This window comes from Octopus bimaculoides, chromosome 5, assembly GCF_046866305.1.
Source record: "Octopus bimaculoides isolate indiv1 chromosome 5, ASM4686630v1, whole genome shotgun sequence".
Taxonomy (NCBI): Eukaryota; Metazoa; Mollusca; class Cephalopoda; order Octopoda; family Octopodidae; genus Octopus; species Octopus bimaculoides.
Window position 1 is genome coordinate 122,269,012 of NC_142932.1, and position 20,000 is coordinate 122,289,011.

Below are 20,000 nucleotides of genomic sequence, written 5' to 3' on the forward strand. Positions count from 1 at the left end.
AAGTCTCGGGCCGACCAAAGCCTTGTGAGTGGATTTGGTAGACGGAAACTGAAAGAAGCCCGTCGTATATATGTATGTATATATATATGTGTGTGAGTGTGTTTGTCCCCCTAGCATTGCTTGACAACCGATGCTGGTGTGTTTATGTCCCCGTCACTTAGCGGTTCGGCAAAAGAGACCGATAGAATAAGTACTAGGCTTACAAAGAATAAGTCCCGGGGTCGATTTGCTCGACTAAAGGCGGTGCTCCAGCATGGCCGCAGTCAAATGACTGAAACAAGTAAGAGTAAGAGTAAGAGTGCAAAAACTACAGAAGTCTTGTGTTATATGGTTAAAGTATATATTTAAATCATTATGTTAGTAAAATGTTATAAAATATGATGTTAAACAACGGAGCGAAGACATCTATACACAAAATTTTATAACACGTAATTTACACACGTAAATTTTCATACGCATATGTGTGTACATATCTGAGTTGATATAGGTAAAAATATGAGTTCGTATACATATATATATATATATATATATATATATATATATATATATATATATTAGCAAAGTCATGGAAAGAATTGTCAGAAAGAGATTGATTGCGTTCCTAGAAGAAAATGACTTGCTGAATGAGACCCAGCATGGTTTCCGTCCAGGTAGAAGCTGCCTCACGCAGCTGCACCATTATGACTGGGTCCTGAAGCAGCTACTTGACCACTCAAATGTTGATGTGATATATCTCGACTTTGCAAAAGCCTTTGACAAAGTTGATCATGGCTTGATATGTCACAAGCTGCGAAACCTTGGCATAACTGGTAAATTAGGAGAGTGGCTGCATGACTTCCTGAATGGTAGAAGTCAGACAGTTGCAGCCAATGGAGAACTATCTAGGGAAACACAAATATTGAGCGGTGTTCCGCAAGGAACTGTCCTGGGGCCACTACTGTTCATAGTGGCCCTTCTGAACATGCCCACGGTCACTCAGAGAGCCACTGTCACTAGCTACGCTGATGACACAAAACTATCTCAGGCAATAAAGAATCCTGATGATATTGTAAGCCTACAGAATGACCTAAATGCAATATATGAGTGGGCAGAGTAAAACAATATGCAGTTCAATGCGGAAAAATTTCAAGTACTGCGCTACAAGGCCACATGTGCCTCCCAACTGGCATACACAGGACCTGGAGGTACTGCAATCCCTGAACCACAAGCCGTGAGAGACCTGGGCATCAACATGTGTAGTGATGCATCATTTCACATGCACATTGTCAAGTTGACAGCAAAGTGCAGACAGCTGGCGGGGTGGATACTGAGGACATTCCGTACAAGGGATCAAAAAGTCATGTTGACTCTATGGAAGACATTTGTCCTGAGCCGCCTAGACTATTGCTCTCAGTTGTGGTCACCACACAGTGTCAAACGGACAGCAGAACTCGAGGCAATTCAGAGGCACTATACAAAAAAGATCGCCACAGTCCAGCAGATGAACTACAGGGAGCGACTGCAGGCACTAGGTCTCTACTCCCTCGAACGCAGGCGGGAGAGATATGTAATAGTATACATATGGAAAATACTGGAAGGACTGGTGCCGAACTTTGGCATAAAGTACTACAGGAATGCCCGCACGGGTCACCACTGCATGGTGCCAAAGGTGCCGTCCACTGCATCTTACATAATAACATGATACTGCAGCAGCCTCGGTTTCAGAGGACCTCAGCTCTTCAATGCCCTGCCAAAACATTTGAGAGACCTGCAAGACACGGATGTGGAGGTCTTCAAGACAAAACTCGACGCTTTCCTCTCCACGATACCAGACGAACCAATGGCTCGAAATGAGACACAGTTTAGGGCAGCGATGTCAAATTCTCTTATACACCAGATGTGCCATCAAAACTCTTGATTGGACTATATCAGGTGGGGGAGAGGAGCCATGCAGGGAACGTGAAGAGAGCAAAGCATAAAGACAGAAAATCACGGAGGTGCTCCAGCATGACCACAGCCACCTGGCTGAAACCCATAAATAAATAAAAAATAAAAAAATATATATATATATATAAATTATAATTTAGGGTATCTAAGAGATAACACCATGCTTGAAATAGCAGTCAAACTTTGACTGTGCTATTTCAAACATGGTGGTATCTCTTAGAGACCCTAAATTATAATTTTTATAATAATTATTACCTCTGAGGTTTTTATTCCCCTGCTGGCCACCTGATAAGATCGGTATTTTTAAATATATATATTTCATCTTGTTCACGTTTTCTTTAGCGCCCTGTACCCATATATGGATAGGAGGAATTTCAACCATGTTTCGTGGTCTGCTACCACAACAGCTCCTTTATAGGATCCAGTTAGCTGAAGACATCATCAGGAGGAACCACGTCCGGTTTCGGCCCCTACTCCTCTACCGTTTTGACGTGGCGGGGCCCCTCCTTTCGGAGGTGTCTTCAGCTCTGGTGTTGGGTGCATGTCTTCTTTCTTCTATTCCCTGGCCTCTTCGATGCAGCATCAACGAGTGTCAGCGTCCGACTGATCGTCGTGTCAAGTTCCCCTTTTTATATCTGCTGCTAGGCTCCAGCAGCTAGCCCCAGCTAGTTGTCACGTGACACTGTCTAAATTTCCCGCTGCTAGGGTCCAGTAAGCAGCACCAGCAAGTTGTCACATGACACTGTCTAAACCTCCCGTTGCTAGGCTCCAGCAAGTAGCTCCAGCAAGTTGTCACATGACACTGTCTGAACTTTAACTGACAATGGAGGGCGCGAAGCCACTTCACTGTCAGCCTGTCTCACCTAGACTTGTTATGACTTTCAAGCCATATTCGGTCTTCCCGCTTCAGCCATATATAGAAGCTGGCTTTTTCGACCGCCTCCTGTATCCTCCTTATCAGTTTTCTAAGTTCCGAGTTTGAATAGGTATGTACATTTATGTATGTATATATTATGCACATATATATATATTATTTACATTATATATATATATATATATATATATATATATATATATATATATATATATATATATATATATATATATATATATATATATGTATATATAATGAAGAAGCAATACAACCCCGGAGTCAGAGTCGGTACGTGAACTTGGGGTTCACATAAAGCGTTCTGATCGAGCTTCAGGATTCCTCTTAAATCATTTTATACTACATTTCTCATCTACCCTCCTTATTGAATCTAATACGGACATTCTAATACGGACATCTATGTATTTATATTTATGTATTTATATGTTTATTGATTTATATATATTTATGAATTTTTATATATTTATAAAACTTCGTATATTTATATATTTATAAATTCTTATGAACTTTTACCAAATCTCTTATATATGAACGCATCTATGTGTATTGTGGAGAATTTCAACAATTTGAAATGGATTGAACGAATATATACACTGACCTTTGAAATTTGTTTCCCTCTTACGTAACTTTACACATATATATATATATATATATATATGTGAGTTACAAGTGGGATTCTCAGCTTTTTTAGCTGCTATTTCTGAACTTCAGTATATGGTGAAGCAAATATTTGCTGATCCCTTAATTATATTTATAAATATATATGAGCTTTTAAATAGGTTCTCCACCAATAATGGTGCTTTCATACCGATGGGCTTGGTAAAAAATTATTAATTGTTAATTGATTTATTAATAAATTGATAATCCTTTACCCTTTTAATTTATATATATATATATATATATATATATATATATATATATATATACACACACACACTCATACAGAGAGTGGGGTGACAATTTGTATACAGATATTGCGCTTAGTGGTAGATATTAAAACAAGGATAAGACAGAAAATACCGAGTAATTTGTTCGTGCTGAAGCACACATGGACGATGCACTCACGCGGATATATTTATGTTCGATATTCTTATTTATACGTGTTTATGTACATGTGTGTGAGTGTGCATGTGACTATACTACATACATACATACAGCCAGACAAACAAATATATAAGCAATATATATACGTATACATATATACATATATATATGTGTGTGTGTGTGTGTGGGTGTGTGTGTGTATAGTTTTTTCACTCTTGTTTATCTTTTATAAATATATATATATATATATATATATATATATATATATATATATGTATGTATGCATGTATAAACCGTATGTATAGATATATTATATATATTATATATATAATATATATCATATTTTATATATCATATATAATACTATTATATATTTTTATATCATCATTATATATTATATATATATTATATTATATATATATTATATTATAATATATATAATATATTATTACTATATATTATATATATTATATTATAATATATATTATATATGCTGCATATATATATACAGATATATATATATGTATATATATATCATATATATTATATAATTTATATATAAAGAGTTGGGTGTGTGGTAAGAAGTTTACTTTCCAACCACATGTGTCTTCTACTATAACCTCGGGCCGACCAACGTCCTGTGAGTGGATTTGGTAGACAGAAACTGAAAGAAGCCCGCCGTATATATGTATATATATATACATATATATATATATGTGTGTGTGTGTGTGTGTGTGTGTGTGTGTGTGTGTGTGTTTGTTTGTGTGTGTGTGTGTGTGTGTGTATATATATATATACACATATGTATATATGTTTATGTATGTATGTACGTATGTTTGTATTTGTGTGTCTGTGCTTGTCCCACCCCACCCCACCAATTATCGCTTGACAACCGATGTTGGTGTATTTATATCCCCGTAACCTAGCGGTTCAGCAAAAGATAACAATAGAATAAGTACGAGGCTTACAAAGGATAAGTCCTGGGGTCGATTTGTTCGACAAAAGGCGGTGCTCCGGCATGGCCGCAGTCAAATGACCAAAACAAGCAAAAGAATGATATATATATATATATATATATATAGATAGATAGATAGATAGATAGATAGATAGGTTTCTTTATTAGCCACACAGGGCTCAACACAGAGGGGACAAAATACAAATGTAGAGTTTTTCTTTTCGAGGGGGTCGAAAACAAAGCAGAAAAAAAACAAAAGTGGGGACAACGATGAAAAAATACATCGCAAAACGTTTGGGGTATTTACAAAAAATACGAAATATACAAAAAATTCCCAATAAATGGGGAGGTTATCCGTGGAAAGAAAAACCTACGAAAAGACCACGGTAACCTCGGTCTTTAGCGTCACAGTTTGTTAAATAAAATTTCTTTTATTTAAGCAAGAAACGTGAGTAACTCTCATAGATAGATAGATAGATAGATAGGTTTCTTTATTAGCCACACAGGGCTCAACACAGAGGGGACAAAATACAAATGTAGAGTTTTTCTTTTCGAGGGGGGGCGAAAACAAAGCAGAAAAAAAACAAAAGTGGGGACAACGATGAAAAAAAAAAACATCGCAAAACGTTTGGGGTATTTACAAAAAATACGAAATAATACAAAAAATTCCCAATAAATGGGGAGGTTATCCGTGGAAAGAAAAACCTACGAAAAGACCACGGTAACCTCGGTCTTTAGCGTCACAGTTTGTTAAATAAAATTTCTTTTATTTAAGCAAGATAGATAGACAGATAGATGAAGCGAGAGAGAGAGAGAATCTTATGGACATATGTTTGTGTACCTGTGGCATTGTGTCTATGTATGTGTGTGTATATATATACATACATACATACATACATACACATATAATACATACATCCATATTTGTGTGTGTGTGTGTATGTGTGTGTGTGTGTGTGTGTGTGTGTGTGTGTGTGTGTGTGTGTGTGTGTGTGCGCGCGTGTATTTATGTATGTTTAAATGCATTTATGTTCACTTTCTTGATTATAGGTGTGTGACTGATGATTTTGTTTTCATGTATAAATAGTAAGTTAAAACATTCGACTCTACCTGAATCACATCCTGGCTGCTGCTAAGTTACATCGTGTCTGCCGAGGAAGTTTCTAGATCTTAAAACTTATAACACAAACTATAATGTTGATTTCATTTCATTGAGCGAATATGTCACTTGTTAACAGCCTGTGGTAAAATTATTAAATACATTCAATATTTTATGCGTGTGCTCAAATTGCAATCGTACATAAGTGTGTTTGTGTGGGGTGTGAGTGTGTCCCTCTGTGTGTGTGTGTGTGTGTGTGTGTGTGTGTGTGTGTGTGTGTGTGTGTGCAGTTTTTTAAAAATTCTTTTATATGTTTTAATCCAAAGGTTGCATCCATGCTATATCGACACCATAGTAAACAACTTATCAATACTTAATCTTATGCGATTAGTTTCCCACCCACAGTTATGTTTCGTGGGCTGGAAAGATTTGGCTGGTGTTTTTTTGCACAGCAACCAAATCTTGGGAGGGGAGATACGTTGAATGCACTAGAAAAAACTATTTCAGACTGGTGTTACGAACGGGTCTTTCTCGTAATATCTACCGTATTTTACAGTCATTTTCACTTTAGAATATTTTTTTAAATATGCCACAAACAAATTTTGTAATGGTATTCACATTTTTGTTTTAGTTTCATCTCAGAGCTGTGGCCATGCTGGGGCACCGCCATTTTACTACACTGTTATTATTGAGAGCCTCCTCTAATATGTGACATTTGGTGAATACGGGAGTTTGATGTCGCTACCCTCATTTCCACGTCATATCGCGAGATAGATTCATCTGGGACTCCCGACCGGAAGAAATCCTGTTTTGATTTGAAAACACCTACATCTACTTTGTGTAGGTCCCTCAGACTCTTTGGGGGAATATTAAAAAGCTGTGGGCTCCTAAAGCCCAGGCTGTTGTAGTAACTGGTCCTGAAGCGCGCACTGTGCAGTCTAGATCCGTCCTGGTATTTGTGTAGCTTTCAATGTCAAAATTTGGCACAATTCTTTCCAGGATCTTCCTGGTGTATATTACTGCATACCTCTCTCGCCTTCTCTCCAGAGAGTAGAGTCTTAACTGTTTCAGCCTTTTGCAGTAGCTGAGCTATTGCAATGAGACGATCTTCTTTGTGAAGCTTCACTGGATTGCTTTAAGGTCTGCTGTTAATTTTACACCGTTGGGTGACCATAGCTGGGAGCAGTAATCCAGACGTCTGGGGGCGAATGTCCTCCAGAGGACCATCATGCTTTTCTTCTCTCTAGTTCTGAACGTTCTCAGGATCCAACCAGCCATCCATCTGCACTTTATCGCCATCCTGGTAATGTACACTTGGAAAGAGGTATCATCACTCATGTCGATACTCTGGTTCCGCTCTGGGATTGTAATCCCCTGTGGACCAGTATACCCTGTAAGTTTTATATTCAGTCTTGGACGCTGGTAGCACAGAGCTTGGAATTTTGCAGCATTAAACTGCATATTATTGCCCTCAACCCATCTGTAAAGTGAGTCCAACTCCTGCTGTAGGTGTGCAACATCGCTGGAGTTCTGTATTTTCTGCGAGGCTTTATTATCGTCTGCGTAGCCAGTAAGGGTAGCTATCCGAGCAGCTGAGAGCATATCTGAGAAAAGCAGTGGTCCTGCAAAGTCAAGGTATATTACGTCTACATTTGAGTTGTTGAGTAACTGCCTCAACACCCAGTCATAGTGTTGTAAGAGCTGGGTCAGGCAGCTCCTACCTGGTCGAAAGCCATGCTGGGTATCACTCAGCAAGTGGTTTTCTTCAAGGAATGCGATTAGTTTCCCTCTGACTATTCATTCCATGACTTTGCTGATCTGTGAAGTCAGAGAGATAGGCCTATAGTTTTTGGCATCTACTCTGCTTCCTCCTTTACGGATTGGGCATATTATTCCTTCCTTCAGTTTGCTTGGAAGCCTGCTATTTGCCAGAAAGTTCTGGAAGAGAACCTGTAGTGGTTTCGCCGGGGCACGCTAGCACGATTTGAGGAGGATTGCTGGGAAACCATCAGGACCAGCAGTTGAGTTTGCGTCCACCTCATCTATGGCTAGTAGTATATCTTCTTCGCTAATTTCGATGTAATCCATTGTAACTGCCTTGTTGGTTATAGGTGAGGTGGCAAAGAAATCCACTGGTTCGTTCACTTGTCTGTGTTCCAACGGAGTGGTAAAAACACTTTTGAACTGATCATTCAGTATGTCACTGATTCTGGTTGGACTATCTGTGAGGGAGCCATCTTTTGAAAGAGGGGTCCTATTTTGCTGTGTACTGAGGCCGGGACCTTTCACTACTTTTCGAATGTTGTTTGAAGCGATTTGCAACCTTCGTCCGTCGTCTCATGAGGATCTTCCTCTCCCTTGGAATCTTGTTCCTTTTTGTGTTAGCCTTATGCTCTGGGACATATTTCTGGCATATGGTTTCCACAACAGACATAAAATATTCTAGTTTCATGCCAATGTCTAGTGTGGAGAGACATTTCGGCCAGTGCTGTCTAAGGATCTCTTTTTGGATCGATTTCCAGTCTGCTTTGTGGAAGTTCAGACTGGAGAGATTTTGAGTGCTAGTTTTCGTTCATACAAAGACAGCTCTCTTATGCTGTGATCCGAAACTAATGTCGGCGTCACTTTCACACCATGCACGATGTCCATATTGTTCGTGAAGCAGAGATCCAAAATGTTATTCGCCCTAGTTGGCCTGAGTACAACTTGTTCCATGAATAGGGCATTGGTGTGGTTGAGCAGGAACTCCACCTGTGCTTGTTTGCAATGAGACATTCCTGAGAGCATGGGGCCTTCGGGCCATTTGACATTGAGGAAGTTGAAATCACCCATAAGAAATACGCTCACGTGGTGTTCCAGTTTCATGAAGATTTCTTTAATTCTTGTGAGGCAATCTTCAAACTTGCCTATGTGGTTTAGAGCATCTGGTGGGCGATATGTATTACATATGACTATATTGTGTTGTCTTATGTATGCAATTAGAGTGTCGCATACTGAATTTGGGTATGACAGTAAGACCTGGGGTGTGAGGTCTTCACGGATGTATGCAGCAACCATGGCTCTTTTCCCTTCTGTCTGTTTGCAGTATGGTATATTTGGGTACATGTACTTCTGCATCCTCTATATCAGGGCTGAGGTGAGTTTCCACGAGTGCTATGCATAGGCTTGATTGCATGCAGCAAGTCTCTCAGGAAAAAAAATTTGACTTCGTTGTTGTGATGCAACAGGCTCCCAATATTTAGTAAAAATATTGGCGTGACGACTGCAGGCGTTAGGGGAGGCCATCCCGTCTCTGTTGATTGTGGTGATCTTGCGCAGTGGTGGGCAAGGTTCCTTGTTTGTGCTTCATGTTGTCAGGTCAGCTGCTGCATAATCTTTTGCGCCATGCACAAAAAAGACTCTTGCTCAGCTTCTGCATAATCTTTTGCGCCATGCACAAAAAAGACTCTTGCTCAGCTTCTGCCTTGCGCATAACATCTGAAGAGTGCACAACCTTTGTATCTTTTATCTTTGGAGACGATTGGTGCCTTTCCTCAGGGAAGTATTTCTTCTTAAGGCCCCTGTAATTTTGGCGGGGTCTCAGATAAAATTTGCATGTCCTTGACTTCACCTCAACTTTCTTTTCTCCTCTAGGGTTTCGGATTCCATTGGAGCCTCCATATTTGAGTTTTCTGCTTCCTGTTTGATGGTTTGGGGTTTCGATCTTAGTTATTTAATCTTTTTCTTTTCCTTTTTCTCCTCTTCCTTCCTTATGTTTGTACTCGTGTCCTTTCCTTCCTTTTTTGGTGGCAGCACTTGCATTCCTCTGGTTGTCCAATGGGGTGAGGACTCCATTCCTTTGTAGGACCACTGGCACAGAGGGACTTCTGGTTGTTGCTTCCTCAGCTTCCCTATCCTTATCAGCCTGGTTGGTCACAGGGGTGGGGGATCCATTCTTTTGTGGGACCACTGAATCAAGGAGACCTCTGTCAATGTGTGGTCTAATAAGGGCATAGGATCGTATGAATTCATTTTTCTTCCGTTCTCTCTGCTCAGTGGTTCTACAGAAGCCGTTGTTCAAGTTTAATATATTACATTAAAGTCAGTGACGCAAGCCAGAGTTATCCTCGAAGAAAGCACGTGACGATAAATCGTACTTTCATTAGCAGCCGTGTGTCAAGAGTAATCGATTTTTTTCTTTGAAATAAGACTTCTTCGTACAAGAACAAGGATTAGAATGTTACCTCTTGAAAATAAGTAACCTATTCATTTTGCTAATTTTGTTTTATCATTGGTAATACCGGATGAAAATTTAAGTTAAGATGTATTGCTTCCATATATATTTTCCCTCAAGTTGTTTGTTTTTATCGCTTTATCGCTTGATCTTGGACTGTTACAGTTAGGCACTCTGTTTCTTTTTTTAACTCTATGACAACGGGTTTTTTTTTTAAATCAAGTAATTAGGTTGCTTTGACGTTAATTATCTCGGATGAGATCAGCAATTAGCGCACGACAGTGGTTCGGCGTATATTTACATCAGCCGTTTTTACCAGTTTACGGTGAGGATTCATTCGGTTGTCTGCGCGCGGTAACGGTAATTGCACCGATTGAGTTCAGCACCCAGCGCAAGATAACGCTTTAGTGCAAGTACTGTTTATTTAGCTAAACTATATCCCTGTGCAGGACGCTCATGCGGTACTCTGTCTGGATAAGATTACTTGACAGTAAAAGTTAGATCAGCACCATGTATTTACAGTCACGGGAATTCAAAAATTGATTTTAGTGGGGTAGAGTTCAAAACAGGGTACCACACACAGTAGCATATCACATTGTGAACAATGGTATCTAGTTTCCTTATGTTTCCCTTTTGCTTTACATATTGTGCATCTCTTTGAAGCATTTGTCTTCTTGGCGGTGGTGGGAAACAATCGTGGGAAATGTCCACGTCCCTTCACCATGCGGTGAGGAGAGGGTCCGGTGTGGAGACGTTCATGCGTTCTGTACTTTGATGCTTCTATCATTTCACGGAACAATAGATTCCTGAATGTCAGTCTATTCCCCTACACCGCCAAGCATCTGCCAAATCAAATGTGAGTTCACGACACACATGATAACTGTATACAAGAAAATATTTTAGTACCATTTCACAAATTTTCTCACCGATTTTTGTGTCGTCGCCAGCAGATCTGAGAGATCGACCCCGCCCATCCCTCATTGGTTGAAACAACTACACTCGGTTTTATTATGGCATCACCGTCTGCAATTTGTTTCATGGTGTCCTTCATGCTTGCAGAATGTTTTGTGGGTAACATGCAGGCGTTTTTCATGTCACATCACAATTGAGCGAGAATGTCACTATCGGTCCTTCGGTACGCTGTTTCCCCCTTTCGAAGTTTTATTATGTGAAGATCGGACGGCATTTTTTTCCTATGCGTCCTCACAGTTCCATAGGGGTTAGTCCTCCTCGTCTACAGCTGCAGAAAGAGGTCTGGACTGGAAAACCAGTTGTCGATATAAATACCTTAGTCTTTGTCAAACAAGTTTTCATTCAGCGACAACACATCAGTTGACGCTGGAAGATCCACTCTATCCTGACCAGTGTAGATTTTGTAACTCCACGTGTACCCACAGGTTCTGCCAGTTGACTGGCATACTTTATAAACCTTAACTCCAAAGCAGGAACGTTTGGTTGGGTTGTAGAGTTTGAATTGGAGCCTTCCCTTGAATTTGCACAAACTCACGCTTGCACAAATGTCCTGTGTGGGGACATATACCGTTCTGAAATTTTCAGCCACTTCTCAACGACAGGACATAATATGTGCAGCCTGTCATCTTGGTTCTCGCTTTCGTTGAAATGTAAATTTCGAAGAAGCGCCAAAAATCGATCACGTGGCATCGTTTCCGGAAAGAAACGGGTCAACGTGGCTGGATCCCGATTCCAATATGATGCCAGGGTTGGTTTCTTCACAATGCCCATCAGTATCAGCAGGACAAGGAGAACTTTGATATTGTCCCCTGTGGTTAGAAACTAATCACCGCCATGACCTGCTAATGTGAATAACTCTTTAAAAATCAAAGAGAAAGAAGGTAACAATGGGCAGCTGCTTCGAAACCTCCAGCTTTTATATCGGGATTATAAATTTGCATTTATACTAATAATAATTGGAGCACTCAGTTTTGTAAATAAATTTCTAACTATCAGTATGGATAAGTTTGAATTTTCAGAAAAAGAAATCAGCCAACTGATTCGCACATTATAAATACAATCTGTAAGCGGAACAGTAAAAATATGCAAGACTTTTCTCAGGTTTAAAATGTGACATTATTTTCGTTATCTACATTCCGAAGATGGAGCTTTCTGTCTTTGTTAGAAACAGCTCCTTTTTCAGAGGAAGAATCTAAATGATTAAAAACAGAAGAGACGTACATACATACATACATACATACATACATACATACATACATACATACATACATACATACGAGGGTGAGTCAAAAAGTAATGCCATTTTGTTTAGGACAGGTATAACTACCAACACAGGAACATGTAGCATACATGTAGCATAAATGAAGCTGGTCCTCTGTGGATCACATCCCTACTTCTCAACATAGTCACCGTTTCTCTCAATAGCAATGTTCCACCTTCGAATGAGAACATGTATCCCTGCCCCGTAAAATTCTGCTGACTGTTCTTTGAGCCACTTCTTCACTACAGTTTTCACTTCCTCGTCACTGGAATAATGTTTGCCTCTCAAACCCTCTTTCATGGGGCCGAAGAGACCGTAGTCCAGTGACGAAGAAGTAAAAACTGTAGTGAAGAAGTGGCTCAAAGAACAGTCAACAGAATTTTACGGGGCAGGGATACATGTTCTCATTCGAAGGTGGAACATTGCTATTGAGAGAAACGGTGACTATGTTGAGAAGTAGGGATGTGATCCACAGAGGACCAGCTTCATTTATGCTACATGTATGCTACATGTTCCTGTGTTGGTAGTTATACCTGTCCTAAACAAAATGGCATTACTTTTTGACTCACCCTCGTACATACATACATACATACATACATACATACATACATACATACATACATACATACATACATACATACATACATACATATATCCTCCGAAGCGACAATCCGCATATTTGGCCAGAGAGACTATTTATCGAAATACGAGGAATACTATCTCTAGCTTTGAACTCACAAGCTGTTGAATAACTGGTTAATCTTCAGGGGATTTAGCTGAGTGAGCCTTTTATTCAAGATCTTAGTGATTCTCGATTGAAACTTACTTGACTTTACCATGCAGAGAGTTTCTACAGTCAACATGGCTAGACACGACAACCTCAACAGCACATCTGAAGAACAGAACGAAAACAACAGCGCAACGCGTAAACAAATTCTTTCTAGCTGCAGTTGTAGAAGAAACCGTGACTACAAAACACATTTCCCTTGGAGTTATGAATTGAATACTGATTTATCGAACTGTTATAAAAGAGGGAAACAAAATCCCGTTGTTAGATGTATGAATGGATTGGAAGTATGCTGGAACGATCTATACCCAGGACTAAATTGTTTTACAGCAAAACAATCATGCCAACAAGCAACATTTGTGGGATATGGGAAGAAAGTTAGAGAATTTCACTTAATAAAAAAGAAAAAATATCTGAAATCAGTGGCGGCTCGTGTATAGGCAGTGCGGAATTGCAGCACCCCCTATTTCCACTCGATATTATCGATAACATTCAGTATAATGATTCCTTTATTCTTTAATTCTTTCTTTATACTTGTACATTATATAATCATTAAGACAGTAGCCATCCCCTAGTTTATGAAAAAATACCAAAATCCTTGTATAGAACTGTGCGCTTCACAGTTCCAGCGACGCGGTGGTTGGCTGTTGTACGCTTGCTTGTATGTTCGAGAGAAGAAGCTTCACGCTAAGGAGAGAGAGCACTATCGTTCACGCAGTGCCAACCCCCGTGTGCTGGTGAAAGGTAGTGTTTCTTGACTCCGCGTGTGTTGTGCTTGAGAAACGTGTTTATATTCTTGAATGTAATAAAGTATAGAATTAGATTATTATCCTGTTCCAGTTTCAGTGTTGTTGCCAGGATTTGAAAAATAGGGTACATTTTCCCCCCTTATTTTATGATTTAGAAGGGATTTTTGAAAAACGGGGTAATTCGCGGCGGTGTTCAGTAAACAAATTAAACACACTACCGGCAGTGGCTAAAACGCGTACCGATCATGTTTATGTATAAATTTTCTTTTTATACGTTTGTTTCCTTTTGCACAATATTAAAACAACGGCTAAAAATTTTCTGAAGCAGGACCCCCACTAATTTTATCGACAAGCCGTCACTAAAATTAACCTTCTCCCAAACAGTATAAACAAAAGCTTAAACGATGTCAGAACACAACGTGGTTTCACAGTTAGCGACATTCCAGCAGATAGTATGTTACCTGCCAGGCAAACTACATTATAGGCTAAAGTAGATGACTACTTACGTTTCAATGACATCTCAACAGATTTTCCATAGAAATTATAGCCAGCACTGATGTTGTTACGACGTTTCATATTCGAGACGCTAGATGGAAACAAACAATAAGATCGAAGGTGAAAAAATGGATAATGAGCATATATGACACATTTCGGGAGTTTTGGCTCCTTCATCAGCACCCATCCAACTAATAAATTATCCACGAATTCATTGCTTAAATAGCCACTACGTGTAGAGGTGTAACGTTATTGGATGTACCGATTTGCATATTAAGAGCACTGCTAGCACTGTAGTACACGGCATTGACTTATTTAAAAAAAACGTTCAATATACTTTGTATTACATTATGGCTGCATAACGAAATACCGTGTCACTACAAGTCATTAATATTTACATACAAGCTTCCAGAAACGTGTTTAATATGTAAATTAGTTTATCCAATCCTCCACTTCGACTTGCTAAAGTTCCAGGGAGTATAGTCAAAGCCATAGCTGACCTGACTTCATCATGGGCCACCATCTTGAAGTTAAATACGAGGTGTGATTGCATTATCAGCTAAAAATACAGTATCGGAGTGTGTCTATCCTTAGGTCACTCCCTCCTCATCCATAGCCACTGGTCCTCTGTATCGCTCTTAGCGTTCACATCTCTTGCAAACTAACCATACATTTTTTTCCTTCCATGCCTTTTCTCATTTTCTTTTTTTTTTCTTCTTTTTTTCTTCATTTCTTGTTTAAATTTTTCTTCATTTACACAATTTTCAATCTTGATGGCACCGGCTTTCTTCGTGTTTCAACAGTGGCTCCACGGCATTTTTTATATACCGCCCTAGGTTGTTTTCCTCTGCTTCGATACAATCCTGGCAACTGATCAAACCTCTCCCACCTTTTCTTCCGGATAAGGACAGCCTATCAGTGTCACTCTTACATGGGAAGGCTCCGTGTACTGTCAACATTTTTCTGGTCTTCGTATCCATTTTCTTCATTTCTCTCTTCTGCCATTTTATAATTCCCGCTCCATACCGAACTGATGCTACCACCCACATATTAACTGTTTGGATTTTATTCCATCCAATCAATTTTCAGCGCAGCATCAACCTCACTCTTCGGAAATACTCCGTCCTCAGTTGCTCTTTCATTTTGCTTTTCATTATCTCGTTACATCAAGGCATTTGTATCTTTCCGTTTCAATTTACTTATTCAAGTCTCTATTTTGTAATTCTATCCCTGTTAGGGACAGTACCTTACCTCATTTTTGGTAGATTACTCAGCACTTCTTGAGTCGAAATTCCATTCTAATATCAGTGCTAAAACAGTGGACCGTGTTCATCAAGGAACTCACTTGTGTCTCGTCTTTGCCAAACAGTTTCAAATCATCCATGAAGAGGAGGTGGTTGATTGTTTGGAATTTTTCTTTTAGTTGATATCCCAGGTTCATTTTCCTAAGTACCAAGGTCATGGGTATCATGCAAAGAACGAAAAACAACGGAGATAGACTGTCACCTGGAAAATCCCTCTTCTGATACCCAGGGTGTCCAAGCTTTTTCCGTAAGATGTCAATTCAGTTTTCCATCCTACCATACTTCTCTTCAGGAAGCAAGTTACATTCCTCACAATTCCAAACAGATCTAAGCACTCGATGACCTTCGAATGTGGAATCATGTCATAAACATTGCGATAGTCAATTCAGGCCATTCCCAGATTTGTTCTCCTTCGTTTACAATCTTGCATTACCATTTTGTCTGTCAATAGTTGATCTTTGGTACCTCTGCATCTCCTTCTACAGCCTTTTTGTTCCGTCGATAATATATCGTTCTCATCAAGAAATTTATACAATTCTTCTGCAATTCCTCCTGACAGTAACTTCCACATTAATGGGAGGCAGGAAATTGGTCTGTAATTGTCAGCAGCATTTCCCTTTGATGTATCCTTCAGGCACAACACCGTTCGTCCTTTTGTCAACCAGCCCGGGATTTCTTCACCATTGACCAATGCATTAAATTGTTCTGCGATCAATTCATGGCAACTACTGAACTTTTTTTTATCGAAAATCGCTCTACACCATCAGGTCCTGCTCCTTTCCAATTGCTTATCATTTTACTTATATTTCTAATACTGTCTTCTGTGAAGTGGATAACCTCTTGCTGGGGATAGGAAGCTGTTTGCTTCAGGTTGCAGAGCCACTCAGCTGTAGTATTATGTTGTTCTTGCTTATTCCATATCTTACCCGCCAAAAAGCTGTATTACATCAGCTCCAGGGACTAAGCTTTCACGTTTTTTATCGTCATTAATCTTTTGTTAAAATCTCTTTTGGTCGGTTCTAAACAATTTGCTTTGCTGCTATTGCTTAATCTGCTGTTCAAACCTAGTTAGCTTTGCTTTTATTATTTTTTTTTCGCATGTCTGCGCTGCTTCAGTTCTACAATTACAACATTCAGGCCTTTTGTATCTACACCATACTTCTTCCTAAGTTTTTCGAATTTCAAATCATTCTTAAGTTCTCCATCTCTTTTCCTGACAAGTATTGACACTACACTGCTCAAGGAGTTTATATCTTCAGAAATTCTCCTTTTCCACCACGTTTCTTTATTTTCTCTTCTATCCGTCGCTTTTCTATTCTCAGCAGTTCTCAATCCCATCCTTTCTGCCACAATCTTACTATTAGCCTTGATATGATTATTTGTTGTTTATGTGATGTTCTATGTACGAATGTGTCTCAGAACAATATTGACTTTATTCGTCTCTTGCTTTAGTTTCCATTAGTTAGCCTTCTTAAAGTCTGTTCAGTAATTTGGAACAGTTCCGTTGTCTTCCATTCACTGTGCATTCGTTTTCTGTACTTTCTTATTTCTTTATTGCCCAGAAGGGACTAAACACAGAGGGGACAAACAAAAGGATTAAGTCGATTACATCGACCCCAATGCGTAACTGGCACTTTATTTATCGACTCCGAAAGGATGAAAGGCAAAGTCGACCTCAGCGGAATTTGAACTCAGAACGTAACGGCAGACGAAATACCGCTAAGCATTTCGCCCGGAGCGCTAACGTTTCTGCCAGCTCGCCGCCTGTACCTTCTGACAGACACGTCATTTGCACCTACACACCATAACCATCATATTTACTTGTTTACTCCACCTGTGTGTTATTATTATTATTATTATTATTATTATTATTATTATTATTATTATTATTATTATTATTTTATGTTTGAATTTTGTTTTGCATTTGTACAAGTTGGATCCAAGTCTCACCCAGAGACCTCGAGAGACAACAAGTTAGAAGTTCATGTAGGTGTTATGCCTAGGGTACCATATATTTGGATTTGTACATAGTGTTGTTCTCGACAATGTTTAGGAAACCATAAGTAAATTATGTGTTTGTTTTAAAATTTGAGATTACATAGAGAGTATTTTACGTAGGATATGGGCAGTTCCCATGAGCACTATCTTTTGAACTTCAGTTATTTTGTGGTTTCCTGGTATCTGAGCTAGGTAGTAATCAGCCCGTTTCGCTGTCATTCCCAGGGCACCTATGACAATAGGTAATGTTTTAGTCTTAAGGTTCCACATTTTGCTAATTTCTATTTCAAGATCTTTATATTTGTTCAGTTTTTGGTAGGTCTTGACAGATACGTTTATATCGATTGGGACAGTCATATCAATGAGGAGGCATGATTTTTGTTTGAAATCTGTCATTTTTTTGTCTGAAGTCTACTATTATTATTATTATTATTATTATTATTATTATTATTATTATTATTATTATTATTATTATTATTATTATTGTTCAGTAGTTTTATTTTTATAACGTGCTTTCACTTCACTACCGAGCGCAGCTCTGTGCGCCTTGGGTATGTGCTGTGGTTTGCTGTGGTGCTCTTATGTTTACTGTATTGAAAGTGTTTTGCGTAGAATGTGTGCAGTACCCAGTAGTGCAATTTTCTGTATGTTATATATATTTGTAAGTCCTGGTGTTTTTGTTATGTATTTGTCTGGATATTTTTTTATTATACCTAAGGCACCTCCTATGATAGGAATTGTTTCTGCTTTTAGATTCCACATTCGAGTTATCTCTATTTCCAGGTCTTTGTATTTTGAAAGTTTTTCCATTTCTTTTTGAGAAACGTTGTCATCTGCTGGTATTGATACATCAATTAGAAAGCATTTTTTTTCTTCATGATCTTTGACAACTATATCTGGTCTATTTGCCTTAATTTCTCTATCTGTGTGTATTGGCATATCCCAGAGTATGGTTGCTTTCTCGTTTTCTGTGACCTTTACTGGCGTGTGTTTATACCATCTTTTTTCTGTTGTTATTCCATAGTGTTGGCATAGCTTCCAGTGTATATAGGTCCCAGCTCTGTCGTGTCTGTGAATATATTCCTTCTTAGCCAGAACTGGGCAGCCAGAGATAATATGATTTATTGTTTCTTGTCCATCTCCACATATTCTACAGTTACTTGTTATATTTCTTTTCATTATGTGTTTTTGGTAATTTCTGGTGGGGAGGTTTTGGTCTTGTGCAGCAATTAAAAATCCTTCAGTCTCTGCTTTGAGTCCTGAGCTTCTCAGTCGTTGCTGGGATTTTTCTCTGTTTATTTCTTTCGCATTTAGTTTAGCCCAGTATTTACCATGTAGGGGCTTTTCTTGCCATCGTTTTATCGTGGTTCGTTGCTGTTCTAGTTTTAGTTTGGATTTCATTTGTTTTATAGCTTTTGTTGTTTCTTCTTCTTCTTCTTCTTCTTCTTCTTCTTCTTCTTCTTCTTCTTCTTCTTCTTCTTCTTCTTCTTCTTCTTCTTCTTCTTCTTCGTATTTGTTAGGTAGATCGATTTCTTGTTTGTATTTGTCAGCTTCCTTAAATACTGAAAACAGCTTTTTGTTTTGCTCGTGTTTTGTGGCTATTTGTATTAGTTTCCCTTGCTTTTGGAGTAGGTATTTTTGCAGTCCTATGGTGGTTATTTTATAATAGTTTTCTAGCTGTATAAGACCCCTGCCACCTTCTGTGCATTGTACATATAGCTTTTCTATGTCAGATTTTGGGTGGTGCATCCTATATCCTGTCATTATTTTTCTTGTTTTCCTGTCTATTTTACATAGTTCGTTTAGTGTCCAGTTAAGGATGTTGTAGCTGTAGCTTATAATTGGGACCCATTATCTTGTTTTTAGCATTGAGCTCTGTTTTTAGTATTGATCTAACTCGTCTATAGTACTCTTTCTTTATTTTCTCTTTCATTTGTGTATGTTGTATCCTATCTAGTTCATTGACTCCTAAATACTTGTATGGTTGGCTTTCGTCTAGTTCTCTTATTTCATTGGCTTTATCTAGTGTCTAGTTCTCTTATTTCATTGGCTTTATTATTATTATTATTATTATTATTATTATTATTATTATTATTATTATTATTATTATTATTATTATTATTATTATTGCCTTTGCACACCTTCTAACGCTGGAGATGTATTACGGTGTCAGCTGTACCCTACCAGTGAACTAAGGTAACACCTCTTATTTTTCGAGCACCTTCCGGAGTATTCGAGCGGTTCCAAGCAGTGCTGTTTTCTGCTAGTGCTCCAGCATTATTGCAGCCCCTATTTGTTCCACGTT

The 20,000-nt window shown here is 38.7% G+C and overlaps 1 protein-coding gene and 2 long non-coding RNA genes across 5 annotated transcripts in view; 1 reads left to right on the forward strand and 2 right to left on the reverse strand.

Annotated features, from left to right (window-relative positions):
* Positions 1-6,906, reverse strand: part of LOC106871940 (galactoside alpha-(1,2)-fucosyltransferase 2) — a 63,114-nt gene extending 56,208 nt beyond the window's left edge. For all 3 annotated transcript variants that reach the window (XM_052968131.2, XM_052968128.2, XM_052968129.2), the window contains exon 1: positions 5,928-6,906. The gene's annotated coding sequence lies outside the window, so the exon portion shown is untranslated. The remainder of the gene's footprint in view (positions 1-5,927) is intronic.
* LOC149135844 (uncharacterized) overlaps positions 1-20,000 on the reverse strand; it is a 303,123-nt gene that overhangs the window by 275,703 nt on the left and 7,420 nt on the right. Inside the window, exon 2 of the long non-coding RNA XR_016242038.1 lies at positions 14,405-14,484. This is a non-coding gene — a long non-coding RNA (uncharacterized LOC149135844). The remainder of the gene's footprint in view (positions 1-14,404; positions 14,485-20,000) is intronic.
* The window catches only part of LOC149135847 (uncharacterized), a 38,236-nt gene continuing 20,810 nt past the window's right edge, over positions 2,575-20,000 (forward strand). Inside the window, exon 1 of the long non-coding RNA XR_016242039.1 lies at positions 2,575-2,912. This is a non-coding gene — a long non-coding RNA (uncharacterized LOC149135847). The remainder of the gene's footprint in view (positions 2,913-20,000) is intronic.